Below are 19,098 nucleotides of genomic sequence, written 5' to 3'. Positions count from 1 at the left end.
TATGAGCCCTTAGAACCACACTGTCCCATACACATGTGGCTACCATATACTTGAAATGTGCCTGGTCTGAACCATAATGAACTGTATAAAACACAGGATTTCAAAGACTTAGTACAAAACCCAGAATGTAAAATAGTTCACTAACTATTTTTTGTATTAATTACATGTTGAAATGAGAATGTGTTGGATACACTATTTAAAATGTACCATTAATAGCCAAGGGAACCATATTCAGTATCTTGTAGTAAATTATGGCGAAAAATGTGAAAATGAATATATGTATGTTCCTGTATGGACTGAAGTATTGTGCTGTACAGCAGAAATTGACACACTGTGAATGAGAATTATACATCAACAAAAAATATATATAAATTAAAATAAAAAATAAAATGTATCATTAAAATTAATTTCATCTGCTTCTTTTTATTTTCTTAATGTGGCTGCTAGAACATTTGAAATTACATGTGGCTCACAATGGAGTTCTTTTGGATAGACTTGTCATCAAGGACAACAAAAATTATAAAAATTGTCTTCAAATGCTCAAATTGTGAACCAGATCCAATATTAGTCACTTTTAAATTCATCATTTATTTTTGCAATTTCTAGTCTTCATCTACCAAGACTTTCCTATTGAGCTAACTACCTGATGTCTTTCCATTTATACCTGTACTTCACCAGATAAGCTGAAGGAGGAAGAGATGTCTTACATAAACACACAACTCCACAAAAGAAACCAAAAATAATTTCAAGATTTGTTATCATTCTGGATCTTACCAGTCACCTGAGTCTACAAAAGAAATCAAGACCCCAACCTGCTGCTTCCATTTAAAGTAAATTAATTAAGGCACTATGCAGAGCTATTTAAATTTAGAGACCACTCAACTACCCCAGTCCCAGGTAGATCCAAACGCTCAACCAGAACTTAGTTTAGATACATGTGATCAGTGCCAACTCCCCTCTCTGGGTTTCTTTAAGGAACAGTATATTAAATACATATAGAAATAGGTCTAATTATTTCCTAGAACATCTTGTATTTGGTTTTTTTAAAAAGGAAGAAAACTGAATTCATCAGATTTATATATGAAAACTCTAGCTTGCCATAACTTCAAGATTCTAAGTGATCTGGCCCCTGCCTACTTCTCCAACATCAACTCAAACCACTCTCTCCCCAATCACTCCACTCTACTGGAGCCACAAAGGCCTTCTTTCTATTCCTTGAACATTTACAGTCTCAGTATTTGCAACACTTGCCATTCTCTCTACATGAACACTTTTCTGCAGTCTCAAACATGGCTGGCTCTTAAATCATCCTTCAGATCTCAGCCTGTCACTTAACTGGAAAATGTCTTCTTCCTAAGCATCCCATCGAGTGACACCTCACTATTATCTTGTAGTCCTATTTCTTTCCAAGCATTTAGGAAAATCTGAAATTATCTTATCTGCCTTTCCAAACTAGAATGAAAGCTCCTCAAGAACTGGAGTCCTCTCTGTCTTGCTCACTGCTGGTACCCCCAGCACAGAGAACAGGCACTGTGACAAGCCCTGAAATGTCTACCGACTGAATCAAAAAAATCAAAAGCAGCTTTAAAACACAAAGAATCTTTGAGATGAAAATTCAGTATGCTTATTTTTAAAAACATGAAACTGGATTCCTACGTACATATCCTTCTAGTCTTTATTTTCTAGTTTCCAGTATTTAAAGGTCTCTTGAAGAACTGCCAGAGTTCCATATGGAGACAACCAAGAAGTATGGAAGTATCAATTGTATTTTGTTTGCTGAGTCTGGAGAGAGAAGAAAGGCTTGCATTACTAAGTATTTAAAGATGAAAAAAAGGCAAAAATAATAAAAAGATTGAGTATTAGTACAAGATTAGACAGATAAATGGAACAAAACACAAAGTTTAGAAATATACCCTATTAATACACTCTCATGAAGGCAACTTTTCAAAACACTAGAAAAAATGATAAATCAAGAGTTGGGGAAAAAGAAAAAAAAGAGCTGGGACAACTGATTAATGACAAAATAAAAAAGCAAACCACTAAAAAAGAAAATACTAGTGTCTACTTCATAGGCTTATCTAAGCCTATTTAAAAGACTACCATTAACTTTCTCAAAGATAAAAGACATTATATCTGTCATGTATGGACAGGAATGTAGTAAAAATAATAAAAAATTATAGCCAGGCACTTCTCTAAATGCTTTACATATATTAATTCATTTAACTTACAATACTGTTATGGGTTAGGTACTATTTATTACCCCCCCATTTTACACATGAGGAAACTACTCACAATCTTAAACACCATGCTATTTCATCTCTGCTTCATTCAGAGAAAAAAAAGGATCTCTTGAAAATTAAAAATACAAGAAGACATATGCATCAATTCCACTTCTGAGTATTTATCCAAAAGAACTGAAATCAGGATCTCAAAGAAATGTTAGCATTCCCATGTTCACCACAGTATTATCACAATAGCCAAGATGTGGGAAAACCTAAATGTCCATCAATAGGTGAATGGATAAAGAAAATGGGATATATGCACACAATGGAATACTATTCAGCTTTTAAAAAGAATTCTGCATATGTGACAACATAGATGAACCTTGAAGACATTATACTAAGTGATATAAGCCAGTCACTGAAGATAAAAACTACATCATTCCACTTATATGAAGTACCTAAAATAGACAAATTCATAAATTCAAAGAGTAGAACAGTCATGGGGCTGGAGAAGGGGAAAATGGGCAGTTACTAATCAATATGTATCAAGTTTCAGTTAAGAAAGATGAGTAAGCTTTAGAGATCTGCTGTACAACACTATCTATAGTCAACAATAAGGTACTGTATACTTAAAAATTTGCTAAGAGGGTAGATTTCATCTTGGGTGTTCTTACCACAATAAAATAAAATTTAAAAAATAAATCTTATCCTGTCAGCCAATAAAAAAATCTTCATCAGATGTAAGGAGAAAGCTGTCTGTAATTTATTGTAAATGGAATCCCTGACCCACATGATAAAATTTAAAGAACCAACCTTTGCCAGTTTGTCCTGACAGCTGTAGAAGGCAAAACTTCTGTAAATGTATGATGGACATAATGATATTCTTACAGAGAGTGAGGTTGTTTAGAATTGTATGAAGGAGTCAGACTGACTAAACAAAAATCTTGCTAACATGAAAAAATACATACATAAATAAAATATCTGAACACAAGTGGGGAAGAAAATACAACAAAGGTTAAAAAACATAGCCAAGGAAATCTCCCAAAAAGTAGAACAAAAGCAGAGACGGAAACAGCAGAAAAAGACAAAATTAGAGCATCAGTCCAAAAAAATCCAACATCCAAACAGTATTAATTCCAGAAAAAGAACATAGAAAATAAAGGGGAGAAAAATCGACACAATTCTAGAAAATTTCCCTGAACTGAGGGACATAAATTTCAGTCTACTGGATAAAAACAACTACCAAGAACATCATTATGAAATTTCAGAACACTGGGAAAAAGAGGAGCAGCATCTTCAAAATTCTAAAGGAAAATGATTTACAAACTAGAATTCTATACCCAGCCAAACTAACAATAAATATGAGTGCAATATAAAGGCATTTTCAGACAGGCACATCCAAAAAAAATCCACCTCTTGTATACCCTTTCCTCAGGAAGCTAACAGAGAAAAGTGCTCCGCCAAAGTAAGATTAAATCAAAAGGGAAAAGGCTATGGGAAAAGATTAACAGGATCCAATACAACAGAGGCAGAAAAAATCATTAGGATGAGGTGTTGGAATACACATGACAGCTGGGCAGCTGCCTAGAGCAGATGTCCAGAATAAAACAGATTTACAAATATCCCTAAGAAAATAAAATTTATAATATAACTAAAATTCTTAAAGTACTGAGGAAGATTTACACTTCTAGGCAAGTTTAGAAAGAAAATACTTATAAGAACACAGAAACTAAACAAAACAGACCAGAAAAAGGTTATTATTAACAAGAGACAATGAGCAGTCAGGCAAAAAAAGGAAAATTAACCATAGCATGCAACATGATCTGGCTGTGAATAAGCTATACATAACCATAATATTAACAGTGAATACTGCACTAACCAAAATTACACTACATGTAACCAGAGTGACAATAAATGTGGGTATGTGAGGTGGTGAGACTTCTACAGGAATCAACCACTATCCAAGGTGAGAAGTTGATAACAACCAAAACTGAAAAATCTGTAAGTAGCAAAATAAGTTTATTAGAGATAATGCCAAAAGAAACAGTAAAGAGTTGGAAATGACTCCTTCTGGGGACTAGGAAGCAGGCAGGCAGGAGGGGCTGTTTTTCATAAAAAGCCCCATGGAGCTGATGGCCTGACATGTCTATGTATAGGGTTTCTGTACATACATTAATAAAAAGGAAAACAAAAAAGGGTATAAGTAAATATATAAGATGCTTTTTAAGATTAAGAGAAGAAAATGTACTATGGTGGGAAGTCAACTGCATGTATAAACTTATTCATATTCATCACATAGTTATCTAAGACAGGGAAAAATGAGAAAAGCCTACACGTTTACCAAAAAGAAACTAGTTAAATAAATTATATGGCACATTCAGTGTTGAAATGCCATTAGTCATTTAAAACTGCAAACAGAAAAAAAACTTAACAAGAACCAGGTGACAAAAAAAGCACAATTCCAATTCTAATTAAACACACACACACTTACTCAAGTAACATAATCATGAAAAGAGTCTGTTCACCAAAATATTAACAATGATTATATATGTCAAGTTTATGGCTGATTTTTTTCAGTATTCCAAGTGAATAAAGTTGTGTTACTAAAAAACTCAAAAGTTAGTTAAAATTAAAAAGTAACTGTTGATTCTATAACTTCAGATGGAATCAGGAGAGCAAAACTACTTTATCATCTTGTTTCAGTTGGTTAAACTGAAAAATAAACATTGCTTAATGAGAATCCAGAACTTCCTTCCATTAAAGGGTCTTCTGGATAAACAACTCTTAACATAAGACAGGTGAGTGAAGTTATAGCGAGTGAAGTTATTATTAGTTCCTTTTATCACCATGCATTTACCTTATTTGAACAATGATTCGACGTGAACCAGATCCCAAAGAGACACTACCTCAAAGAACACTGGCAGTGCTGCTAGCTTCTCCAATTTACAAAGTCAGGGTACAATTCTGGAATGAGAAGAAATAAGCAGTGATAAAACAGATATCCAAATCTTGTAGATTCCATCTTGAAATATAGATGCTTGAAACCTATAAGCAGAAACTCTCCGTTAGTCCTCAACTTCACTTCAAGTGGACACAGGGTTCTCTCTCAAAGTACACTGGCCTGAGGGTCTCTGCCCGCCTGTAAGGCTGCAGCATGGAAGGCTAAAACCTTCCTCTTGGAGCCTGACACTTCCACTGGCAGGGTTTCAGGTGCTATGGTTTGCATTATGCAAGACTAATTTGCAAACTCCCTAATTCAACCTGGAGAAGTACTTCAGAAGAATTAAGTGCTTGAAACAAAATCAATAATAACAACAATTAATTAAAGTATGTTTAACTAAATTTAACAAATAATTTCAAGTTAAAGTACCCCCACCTTAATCCCTCTTAGCACCAAAAACCCTTCAGATCCAGTTGTTTAAATATTCCCAGATTTAAACATTACTAACATGGTCATATATCAAAGCTATGTCGTATTAACCCAAAACAAATATGAAAACTAACTTGCAAGATCAGCAAGCTCAGTATGTAGTTAATGTCCCCGCTCCTAGCTTATTAGTTTTATCTTTCTTTAATAATACTGTAAAGTACCCAAGATTCAAATAATCTGAAAATGCCGTCTTGACATTAATCTTTTCTTTTCTGACTCAGCATTCACTTAATCAAGAACACCCACCTTAGCTGTCACTGAAATTTGTGGTTTACGCACAGCTGAATCCTTGCCTTTTTCGCCAGGAAAGAAAGGATCGCATCTCCTTAAGCTTAGTACATATGGAGCCCTCAGCCAAGAAAGCCTCCTCCCCTCTCACCAAACACCTACTCATTCTTATGAGGGTCTCCTTCCCCAGCAAGCTGTTCCGGGCTCACCCAGGCCGAGTTAGGTACTGCTTCTCTGTTACCCTAGACATGTCTCTCCTTCCTTTCACTCATCTCACTGTGTCTGTTAATATGTCAACTCACCTCACGGGGCTGCAAACTCTATATACCTAACACTGTTAGGTGTTTGCTGAGTAAACTGAATACCCACGCAATAAACTTCTGACCTTTATCAAAGGTAATCAGATAATTAACATTGCAAAGAGGCAACAAAAACCTACTCTTAAACCTAATAGGATGACTTTCATCCAGATGAAATTAGTACTCAATTTATCAATTTAATGACAGTGTTGACATGTATTTACTTAGCTGATAGACAGCAAAAATATAGCACTTCCAAAAAAATTCTTTCAAAACACTTTTGCATACTTCTTGCAGGTTATGCTCAGAATTCATCCTAGATTATATGAGCCAAAACTTCTTTCCCTATTTCTAACTGCAGAGGCACAGGGGCACACAACAGTCAGCTTAAGGGAAATCCTGATGACTGCTACAAGACTGGAAACTGCTTACTCTACAATGCACTAACTAAAGAAAAGAACTATTTCAATACATCCATCCTTAAAATTCTAATCACTTAATACACACCCACACACCCCTTTTATTTTCACTACCCCACCATTTTCCTTCCTATTAATTACCCTCTTCTCGGACACTGGCAAGAATTTTATCAACCCACAAACCTTCGATTTTCCATTGCTGCAATGGGTGGAGAAAGCAAATCTGAGGCTCTGGCCCTTAGTTATTCTATGACAGTAAGGAGATACCTGAAGTCCTAAGTCATCCCTGCCACTACAGCTTTTATGCACCCTCAAACTTGCCCTGCCTGTGCCATCTGGACAGTGAGAAGAAACTTATCAGCCTCATTCTCCTGAACCTCCCTTTGACAGATACCAGTGTATTAGCAAGGACATTGCCAACAATATACCTTTTCTCCTTCTGCACAATTTTCCTTCTAACTGTCCACTTATTCAACAAAAAAATTATTAAGTACCTACTACATTGCCAGGCACTATTCTAGCAATGAAGATTCATTCTTAAGGGCAGATGGAGGGGCACACGGGGAATAAGAGTTACTATTTCACGCAAAGTGGTCAAGGCAGGTAGAAGACTTGAAGAGTAAGCTGTGCTTTATGCGAAGGCAAAGGGGACCAGAGAGGAAAAAGTGAGTGCAAAGACCCTGGGGAGGGAACATGCTTGGCGTACCTGAGCAAGAGGGAAAAACTGAGTGGCTGCAATGCAAACAGTTGCCAGGGAGCAGTTGGAAGATCAGGTCACAGACATGGGGGAATGGAAAGGGCCTTCTTGCAGGCTGTCGTAAGGACTTTGGTTTCCCTAGAGGGAATGTAGGCAGCTACGCAGTGTTTTCAGCATAGTAGTAATGACCAGAATTATGTTTTGAAAGGCCCATTTTGGCTGCTGGGTATAGAACAGACTTTAACAGGGCAAGAGCAGAAGAAATTGTATTATCCAGGTAAAGGACAGCAGTGGCTTAGACCAGAATGTAGCTCAGAATGCTCCCACATTTCACACATCACTACACCTTAAGTAACAACACAGTTCCAAAATCCAAACAAAGAGTGGGTCATAGCATTTTTACCTCCTATAGTTAAAGAAGACTTCAAATTTTTTTTCTTATCTCACCTAAGGCACCCCTGGCAATCATTTGTTGAGAGATTTAGAGCGTGAGGAAGGACAAGGATGACCTTGCCTGCTCCTATAAACCTGAGGTCAAAGATAGTCCTTTAAACCACCAGGCACAAATTGCTTCTATATTACTTAAGAACTAATGTGCTCTAGTTTCAAAAGCAAGTTGATACCAATAAAAGTGAAAAAAAGAGGACAGTGTCTTCTATTCACGTTAATCCAAAGTATCCAATAAATGATAAAATCTAGGATTAAGAGTCATTCCTCATTAAAAAAAATACTAGAAATTGTTAAAATTATGACAGCTGGACAAATAAACCTTTTAGTGTTTTCCTGCAGAAAACTGCAATATCTTGCTCCAAGTAGCTTCCCTGGTATCAGGAGGAACAAAGATTGAATCCAAAACTGGTCAAATTACTATGAATGGTTTTGGAGAGAAAGGCAGATATTTCCAAATGTGTCGTGTATACAGGGCCTCCTACACTGGGGGGGAAGGGTGAGCAAATAACGGCACAATGGCCAAATCTAGCCCAACCTATTTTTCTATCACCTATGAGCTAAGAACAGTTTCTACATTTTTTAACAGTAGAAAAATATCCAGTGCTTCATGACATATGACAATTCTACGAAATTCCAATTTCAGTAACCATGAACAGTTTTACTGGAACACAGCCATGTTCATTCAGATAAACTGCTTCCACCCTAAAACTGCACAGTTGAGTAGCTGCAAAAGTGACTGCAAGCAGTGGTCTCATCACTTTGCACTGCAACAAATTATGGTGAACCACTTATAACTCAAAAGCATTTCATTACTTTTTTAAAATAACCAGCACATATTCACTATGTCAAAACAAGACGAGAAAATGGACTCTGAATGTTACCATTTAAGGCACAGTGTGGAGTGTGGATGATTCTTTTATCCAATTAGATGGCAATGGCACTGTGTTTATTATGAAATGACACCACAGCTGTGCCATGAATACAATGTGTCGACATAACAAAACTAAGCACTCATCACAATATTCCCAACTCACAGGAAACCAACTGTCAGAAAAATTAAAAAAATTTAAAACAGAGTATCTTATCACAACAGAAGATCTTCATAAAAACAAAAGATAAAAAATAAAAATGAGGCTACAACCAAAGTAAGTTTCTGAGTATTGCATAGCATAAGAAGCAAAACCATTTAACAGTGAGTTAATTAAATCATGTTTGACTGAGGCAGCCTAAGAAATGTGTCTGGAGAATATGAACTTGTTTAAGACTTTTAGCCTCTTTTGATTGAAAAGCTAAGGACAATGGAACAATATAAGTAGTCAATTAAAAAATAAGGCAGGTGGAACGGAAAGGTGCTGACCTAAGTAACTTCGGAAATGAGTGAAACAGAGCATAAAAAAAAAAAAAGGAATTGTACATAACCACCCGTATTTGTTAAAGTTGTTCTAGTTGTAAAGTTGTTAAAGGGTATAGGTTAACAATTCTGAAACCACTACATTACATGTATACTGGAACTAGTAAGTAAATGGATGGAAGATGGTGAGAACCAAGTTTCTCACTTGTTAAGAGTAAGAGGTTACAGACAAAAAAGAGGGAAATGAAAAATGATCAATGAGGTACTGGATTAGAGTTGGAGTTATCAGTATGAATTCATGTTTAGCTTAATATAGATACAAATGGATATATATAGAAATATCAAATATTTACAGATATTTCTATAGGTATATGGTATATATTAGTATACAGACACACTTCTCTGTTTTGTCAGCTGAGAAGACCTAGGAGCAATAACCCTCCAGTAGCAATGAGCACACCTAGCACCCAGATTTGATTTCTAATACCATTCTCCAATAAAAGAAAAGAGGGCTCCTTGGAGAAATAGCTGAATCTAGGGCTGGAGCAGGGACTAAACTGGATGAGCTTGGGAATATCTTATAGTGACAGAAAGTGAGGAAGTGCTAAACAAACAAAACCACTACACACAATAAAGGGGGTATCTCAAAAGGATACTCCTCCTGTCCAACTGAAAGAGCTCTCAATGGTAAAAAATCAGAAAAATTAAAACAAAATATAGTACTGGATTATAAATCAAAGTATAAAAATCCATGAGTCCATACTGATAAAAATAAATGACTGAATACTTAAATGGGTAAGAGACCAATCTCCCATGCAGAAGAAATACAAGAAAATTATGTATATACTCCACTGTCAAGGAGGTAGAATATAACTCTCCACTCCTTAAGCAGAGGTGAGTGTGCCTAGCGATTTTCTTCCAAAGAGAACATTATGGTGGGAAGGGGAGGCATAATTTACATTGGAGAAACGTAGCTAGGTGGTCAAGGTTAACAACAAGAAGTCATACTGATAGCATGTACTCCTTGATATCATGTCATGAAAATGGCACACTTTATCTCTGTGGTCTTTCCCCTAAAATCCAGAACACAAGTCTAATCATGAGAAAAATATTAGACAATTCCCAATTGAGGGACATTCTACATCTAACCAGTACTCCTCAAAACTGTCAAGGTTACCCAAAAAAGAAAAGTCTGAGAAACTGTCACAGCCAAGAGAAGCCTAAGGAGACATGACAACTTAATGTATATCCTAGATGGGATCCTGGAACAGAAGAATGACATGAGGTAAAAACTAACAAAATCTGAATAAAGTATGGATTTTAGTTAATAAGAATGCACCAATATTGGTTCATTAGTTGTGACCAATGTACCGTACTAATGTAAGCTATTAACAGGAGAAATGGGTATGGAGTATATATATGGGAACCCTCTGTATACTATTTTCCCAAACTGTCTGTAAATCTGAAACTGTTCAAAAAACATTTGTCTAAAAAAAAGGCAAATGATTGTGGGTGGTGTTCTATGGCTCTTGATTCAAAAGATATGACTGATTCTGCTCAGTTGTTAACTGGGGAAGTCAATGCTGAGTTTGAAGTGACTGAACACTATGAACAGTCTGTGTGGAAAACCACCGAGAGAATCTTTTCAAAAAAGTTGAGAACATAAATTCAATACAACATGAACTTGAATCCACTAAGATGTGTCACAAATTATGGTAGTAAAAATACATGTGGAGAAGAAAGGGCTTAGCTATACACATTTACAAAACTTGTGAAAATGTGAAGTATTTAAAGCATATGGTTTAACCACTGTACTGTTCAACAGCAGGTACTCTGTAAAAAAAAATTTTAAATCTACCACCTTATTGTTAAGAGTGACCTTTATCTGCTCTCAACCCACTTTTGTAGACTTAACCATCATCAGTTCTATGCATTTTTGTAAGAAACAGGTGAATACTTACTTGCCCTACCAAAACAGCAGTTAAATGGCTTAGCAGCAGTAAAATTTTATTGCGATTTTTTTTCTAGCTCAACGCTGAATTTAAAAACTTTCTAAACAAGAACAATCACTCTTAAACACTATTACTGAATATTAAATGGCTTTGGAAATTAGCTTTTGCTGCACACTTGATAATGTTTATTAACAAATCCATTTGAAAATTAACAAGACAAAACAACACTTCAATGGGAAACATACTACAGCAAATTAATTTGAACAAACATTGTCTGAATCGCAAGTAATGTTACTTTTTTCATTTCCTGTACTGGAAAAGGTAAAACACAGAATGAGATCTCCATTCCTACATAAATTTGAAGCAATCATATTTTCTTAGCTCAAACTACAATTTCAGCGTATTTCCTCAATGCAAGCACAAAGGAAATCTCCATATTTCAAAATCCATCCTAACTGCAACTGAGGAGCTTCCACCTAATCTCCAGTTGGAAATAATTCATCTGCAGTGTTAACAGCAGGCTAAAAAGCAAATATCAAGAAAAGAATCTAGCAGAATTCTACAAATGCCTTCCAGGTGATGAATATGCTCAAGATAGATCATATGCTCATGGGTTAATATTAGCATTTGGCAGGACCTATGTGTGCAAAAAGACACTTTCAAAGATGACATATGTAAAATCTCACTACAGATTTCATCATTAACAGATGAACATTTGCCATAAATTGTAGGTTAACTCCGGACCCCAATTAAGTGAAGTGTTATTCCCCAAAAGAATTCCATTCTTCTAACAGACCTGTGTTATAATAATTTTATTCAATTATTATGTATTTGAATTCTGCCAATAAAAATGTTTTTCTCTCTTATTGAAGTACTACAATTCTGAAGAATTATCCAGACCTTTACAGAAAAAGCTTGCTAACTCGGATTCCACATTATTTGCCTAACAAAAGCATTTAGTGCAAACAGCCAAACAAGAATAAACCCTTAAGGAGTAGTAACTCTCAAAACTGTAGTCTCAAATGGTAGAAAATGTCATTTTTTAAAACTTATGCCCAGCCACTTAAAGTAAGGCAAATAAAATTAGTAATCAATCATTCCAAAGCTGTAAGCAAAGAACTAACCCAACAAACAGTAAAAGAGCATGTGCTCTAAAGCCAGACAGCCTAAGTTTGATTGATTCCCACTCCACCAACTAATTTTGAGACTTGAGCTAAATTACTTAATTGAATCTCACTATCTCTGCTTCCTTATCTGTAAAACTGGTTCCTATTACAAAGATTTATGAAAGTTGAATAAATTAATTTACAAAGTTACTGAAACAGTGCTTAGCACACTGTAAGCACTCCATAGTAAGTATTATTAATCAGGCCAATGTCAAAATGACAGCGCTAAAAGACTTCAACTAGCTGGTATGGGTAACCACGTGCTCATTAAACAACTACCTTCCCTCTCTTGATAATTCAGAATTTGGATTGACGGCAGACTCAGAATATGACACCACGTCTTCAAAATCTCTTAAAAAGCAGAACACTCTAGGCAACAAACCCAAACTTAAACTTGATTCCAGGCTGAATGAGTCTGCCCCCAAATGACACCATTATTCTGTGCCCCGGGTTCTCAATTTACGAGAGAGGGGGGGATCAACAGGCCATCTGTGCACTTGACAGTCTACCCAGACAGGTGGTTTTTAAAATCTTGCTCTCAGGCTACGCAGAGGTGCATCAGGACAAAACAGTAACGTTTTCATCTGAATCCTCTGGCCCATCCAGCATATAAGACTGTCAGGAAATTAAAAGCCTACTTTTCCAAATTTTACAACTCAACAAAAATAAAACAAAAAAAAAAGAAAGAAAAAAGCTGCTTTTCTAGAATTTATCTTTTTACCACATTACAACTTTTATAAGCTATCACCATTTCCTTACAACTTAAGCCTCTATTTCCTTGAAAACTACTAGTCAAGCAGTATTACTAGATTATTTTGCTTCTTGAGGGCAAGTACCAGATCAAATTCCTTTTTGTATCCCCAGTGTCTAGGTACATATTTATTGAATGGAAAACAAATGAATAAATATTAGCTATACAGTGTGTGTGTTTTTTAAACTATGGTAAAATATACATAATACAAAATTTACCATTTTAACCATTTTTAAGCATACAGTTCAATTCAGTGGTGTTTAGCATATTCACATTGTTATACAACTATCACTATCACCACCATCGATCTCCAGAACTTTACCATCTTCCAAAACTCAAACTGTGTACCCATTAACAGTAACACCCCCACCACCAGAACCACCATTCTACTTTATCTCTGAATTTCACTACTCTAAGAACCTCATACAGAAGGACTCATACAGTATTTGTCCTTTTATATCTAACTTATGTCATCTAACATAGTGCCTTCAAGGTTCATCCATATTACAGCACATAGACAGTTTTGTAAAAGGATAAAGCATGTACAGAATCATAGAACTTGAGATATTAACTTAAACTTTTACCTGCCTGAGCAAACTAAAACATTTAATTCTTCTTTTTACCTAGTTTTTCCAGTTTAGTAATAATACGCACAGTAAAACTTTGTATAAGAGTATATAATGAAAAGAGGTCTCCTCCCTGATGTCTACCCTCCCTATCCTCAACTTCTAGTTCCTCTCTCTGGTTTAATTTTTCACTTTGGAACACAACTGCCAAACACGTTACCTTGCCTTAAGTAAGTCCAATTAGTAAGATACTCAGTTGGCCTATTAGAACCAGCAAGTCCTCTGTTCTAAAAATACTACTAACATAAAGATCCAAAACAATGAACATAAAATGTTTCACAAGTATTTCACTGAGCACCCAATGGATAATAGCTTTGCTAGGCAGCATACCAAGGAGAGTACAGGCTCTGGCGTCACATAAAGACTAATTTAAACATTTTGACTCTTTTAAGCCTCGGTTTCCTGATCTATAAAATAGGGACAACACTATCTTATTAGCTACTGTAATGATCAAATGAGAAAAACACCTAAATCATAATACAGTGCCCAGTAATATAGCAAGCACTCAAATAATAGTAAAATTGTTTATTTCCTTCACTGGGCACTGTGAAAAGCACAAAGATGAATCAGAAAATCTGTGCCCTTCCAGGTGGTTATAAAACAAAAGGCAGTTTATCTCTGCTCAATGTTATCATTATTCTGCCAAGAACGTGGTATTAATGTAACTTCCAGCCTATACTTAACAACTTTTATGACTATTTCTAAATCTCACTGAAATAGTTATTTGTAAAAAAAAAAAAAAAAAAAAAAAAAAAAAGCTGTGACTAGGAGAATAAAGACAAAGTTCATTATTAGACCTCATACAGGGCATACCGCCCTGAAACAGTCTACAGCTGGCTTTAATCAAAGAGCGGAGTCTTGTGATTAAAAGACAGTGATCTACTTCAATCTAGATGCAAAAACTGACCCAGGAGAATATCAGGATTCTGGACAAACCTCACTAGAGTTAGTCACAGCGCATTAAGGACTGGAAGCACTCCTAGAAATCATTACCTAGAACAACCCTAGTTACAGGGAAATAGCCCAGAGAAAGGAAGGGATTTGCCCAAGGTGAGGTAAACTAGAGCTACAGGCCCTTGGCTCTCAGTGTGCCCCAGTTCTTTCCACATCATCATGCTACCTTTTACCTGTTAAAGAACCTTAAGTCACAAACTTCATCCAGTCTGCTCTGATTTCTCAATTTTCTTCCCAGTTACTTACCATCTAATAGAAAAAATTTTCAATATGCCTTATGAAATGTCTTAGAAAACATTCCTAAATAATCCTATATTATTCGGCTAAAATGTACTCTACTGGAAGCTACAGGGGATGCTGAATAAGAATAAATCCAATTCATTAAAGGCCTATTGGAAAGGCAATTTCAGTTAACAACAAAAAATTAGAGCTGGAAAAGTGAATGGTGCAGAGTATATCTTCCACAACTGTTTAGTTTTACTAAAAAATTTATACAAAACAGTAATTTGATTAACAACACATTTAACAAAGAGCATCAGACCAGGTTAACCAACTTCTAGATAAATCACATTTGCTTTCATCTGTAAATAAGCAACAGGAAAGAGACTGAATTTGATGCCAGAATAATGTTACAGATACTTAGTGACAGGTTATTCTGGCATCAAATTCAGATATGATTATGTCACGCTGGAGAATCTACTAAAGCACATTCATCTTTGGAGATTTTTTTCTTTTTAAATTACAGATCGGAAAAAAAAATAGATCTGACACAAAGATCAAAACTACTTCCCTGAGTACTGCCAAATTAAACTTATTTTCAAACAAACTTGCTATTAGAAATAATCTTATCAACAATCTTGGAAATCTCGCCAAAATGTCCATATATATTCTGGTTCTGCTAATTCTAGAAATAAATTTGCAACTGCTTTGCAACTGATGTTAACCCAGTATCAATTTACAAACACCATTAGGGAAAGACAAGCCTTCTCCTCCCACAAAATACCAAACCCCAAGACCACCCAGACACACCTAAGCAGAGGGTTCCTCACAAAACGCATCTTATTTCCAAAGCATTTATAAGCAATGTAACAGCTCATCAGAATCAGCCCTATATTCACAAGTTTAACCAGGAAAACAGATTGCTATAAACACCAGTATAACTATGAACCTTACTAAGAGAACTGTATGTCCTCTAAGTGATTCTTGTAAATCAAGTTTTCCCACCAAAAGATTTAATTCAGCTGTTTAATTCATGCCATCCCTGATTTAACAATCCTGCTATTTCCTGGAAATCTAGTTTTAGATTACACTGACATTTTTCCAATTTCTCATACATAAAGTTAAGAAAGTTTTAAGCCTAGCAAAAAGGAATTAAGACTACTACACAAAGTATAAAGGTCACTATACAAAGCCCCAAAACAAGTCAGGACTTTAGACTCAGAATATTAATGAATATTAAAACCAATCATGGAAAAAGTAAAATCAGACTCCTACCTCACAACAGACAAAAATTAACTCCAAGTGGACTAAAAAACACACAAGCATATAAATAAACATTAAGTGTGAAAAACTTTAAAATGCTTATAAGAAAAGTTTTAGAAGAAAATACAGGATAGTATCTAGGAATTCAGGGTAGAGGATTTGAAATAAGATACTTTAAGTATAAACCATAAAGGTAAAGACTGATAAACCCTACAGAAATCCTACCGGGTCAGTAGAAAATATATACAAGAATATTCCTGGAAATACACTGAGTATAAAAAGGAAAATGGGTAAACAAAAGTACATCCACACAATGAATATTATACAACAGTGAAAATGAAGAACACATGCCATGAATGAATCCCAGAAACATAAGGCTGAGCAGATAAAGAAGTTACAAAATAAATCGGTATCAATTTACATGAAGCTTTAAAAACACATAAAAACATACTATACGTTGTTTAGGAAAGCACACATTTTTAATAGAAGTCTAGAAAAATGCATAGGTATCATAAACACCAAGTCAGAAGAGAGGTTGGGGGAGAAGGGGAAAATAATCCTTCAAGGCTTAGCTATGGTGGTAGAGCTTTATTTCTTAAATTTATTAAACTGATCTCTTAAATACATGGGTACTAGTGGTATTATTCTCTGTACTTTTTGCAAGTCTATAGATTACACACTTTAAAAGCATGAAAAAAATGTTTGAACACTGTGGTTGTGCTAACTTTAGACTTCCTTTCCCAGTCCTCCAGAGGAAAAAAAGATTAATATAATTCTCTATAAGTGACAGAAGAGTACAAGCATTCTCACTTACCTCACAAGCTTCTTAGCCACACACATTTAGATTTTTGCAAACAACTTCCAAAGATTGAAATAGGACTCATCAAGCAATGCTCTTAAGGTCAAATCAAAGAAAATAACTCCACACTGAAGGATAAGCATACAAAGGTATAAATGGAATATATGCAGAGTGGTTAAGAGTAAGAATCTTGCAAATAGATGAGCAACCTGGATTAGAAACCTGACTCCACTACTGCACAGGTCTGAACAAGGTGTACAATCCTACTAAGTTTCTCATCTCAAGAAAATAGATGCACTGATCTTATAAAATCATCACAGGATTAAATAATTAACATGTAAAGCAGATAGCACATATTCTAAAAGGGCAGTTTGAAAAACAAAAACAAGAAAGTTGGAAGAGAGAGGATAACACGGGATAGACTCAACAATGAGCATTTTATTTTCCAAAATTGTTTCGGTAGCGAATCAAGATTTATTTATTTTACACTTCATTAAGGCTTTTTCCCCCAGTATGCTTACATAACACCAAACAACAAATTAAATCCTTAAAGATATTTCTGTTTACAGAATCACCTTCAAAAAAACTAAGCTGACACACAAATATCTGTACAATGCAAAGTAGAGATCAGGCTAAATTCCTAGGATTTTGTTTAACTGCACATTAGGTCCAATTCAGGTGCTGACTATTCAGGGAGAAAAAAAAATACTATATAACCTGTATCAAGAAACACAGTTAAGAAAAAGTAAGTTGTGAATATTTTCTACAGGAAACTAGAATAGTCAAGACTTACTATATGAAAAGCTGAGTTTTGTACACATAATGCATCAAAAAAGTGTATCCATGACTTACAATTTAGATATGAACAATGGTTTCCTACACACCAGAAGGAGTAAAGGCAGGAGGATGAATAATACAGAAGGCAAAGCCTGTATCCCTAAAGCTTTGCAGTGATATTTAATACCTAAAAAGGAAACCAAAGATCCTCTCCTCAGAAAGTACCTCCTATTTCTTGTTGGCAGCTCAAGATTAGTTGCCAGAATAAGATCAGGTGAGAAGGGCAGGTCAAAATTCCAGATGGAATAGCACACTGTTATATTATACATGTAATGCAAGTTACAGCTTATGTACACTTTTGATCAACACATAAGATCTTAGTTTCCTAACAACCACAGCAACAATTCAGTTGGCAATTTCAAAATTTCAATAGTCTATCTTTCACTTACATTCATTGCTCATGTATGAAAATACCTCGATACATTAATGGTCAGAGCAGGTACCTCGTTTTGTTAGGAAACTATACTTTGGGCTAACCATGTTAAAATTTTTTTCTTTAAGCTTCCTTCTCTCAAAGAGAAGATGCTTCATAAATAAAAAGAAATGATCACAAAAATGACAAAGCATTTGAAGTAGTTAAATGACACTCTAAGTATCATTCTTTCAATAAATTTCAGATCCATTGCTTCTGAACCAAGAGTTCAACAACAATTTGTTGGAGACTGTTCACTGCAACAGCTAAACTCAAATGGAGTTCAAAACAATTACCTTTGAGAATTTCTAGTGTGCTCAACTAACACTGTTCACTCAAATGTCAAAACAGCACTAGATTAGAGATCTTTAGTTCCATCTGTGCCTAAACTCCCATGAGACATCACTGTATCCTATTCAAACCATTTAATAACCATCTAGCCATAAAAGAAATTATAGTAGGTGACTATGTTAAATTGCCTAAGATACTGAACTATATTGTTTATGTATTCTTTTGGGGGGTTTTTTGTTTATGTATTCTTTATACTAGTGTCAAAATATGTATACTGTAATTTTCTGGAAAGAAGGTAGGAAAATGGTGTATTTTCATTTTAAAGATGGAAAGATATAAAAGGCTAGGAAAACATTATCAATTTTGAAATGTATCTTCTGTCATTCTGTTTCCAGCAAAATGAATCAAAAAGCCTCTGTGTTTGTGTCAGCTGGTGGATTCAGGTCCATTATTCCTGAAGATAAAGTGCAAACATTGTAAATTGACTATACTTCAATTAAAAAAAAAAGTTAATTTAACATTGGATCTAATAAACAAGACAATGACAAAATGAAGATGTTTTATAAGTGAGGACTCTCCGAATTTACTGGTCAATCTATTCTCTAGACCCTTACTCTGAGCAATGTGGCTAAGAGTGGAGGTTTAGAGAGTCAGACCTAGGTTCAAATCCTATCTCATCCTAAATTAACCTCTCGTGCCTTAACTTCATCATTTATAAAACAAGAAACTCTT

General features: G+C 35.1%; 1 protein-coding gene across 6 annotated transcripts in view; it reads right to left on the bottom strand.

Moving 5' to 3' along the window:
- Positions 1 to 19,098, bottom strand: part of THRAP3 (thyroid hormone receptor associated protein 3) — a 65,029-nt gene that overhangs the window by 35,819 nt on the left and 10,112 nt on the right. For 4 of the 6 annotated variants that reach the window (XM_006186322.3, XM_014560573.2, XM_032495951.1 and 1 more), the window contains one exon: positions 5,080 to 5,186. The gene's annotated coding sequence lies outside the window, so the exon portion shown is untranslated. Of the gene's footprint in view, positions 1 to 1,660; positions 1,783 to 5,079; positions 5,187 to 19,098 lie in introns of all 6 variants that reach the window. The other 2 variants (XM_032495950.1, XM_032495949.1) reach the window with 1 other exon arrangement.

Source organism: Camelus ferus, chromosome 13, assembly GCF_009834535.1.
Source record: "Camelus ferus isolate YT-003-E chromosome 13, BCGSAC_Cfer_1.0, whole genome shotgun sequence".
NCBI lineage: Eukaryota > Metazoa > Chordata > Mammalia > Artiodactyla > Camelidae > Camelus > Camelus ferus.
This window is presented reverse-complemented; position numbering and strand designations above follow the sequence as displayed.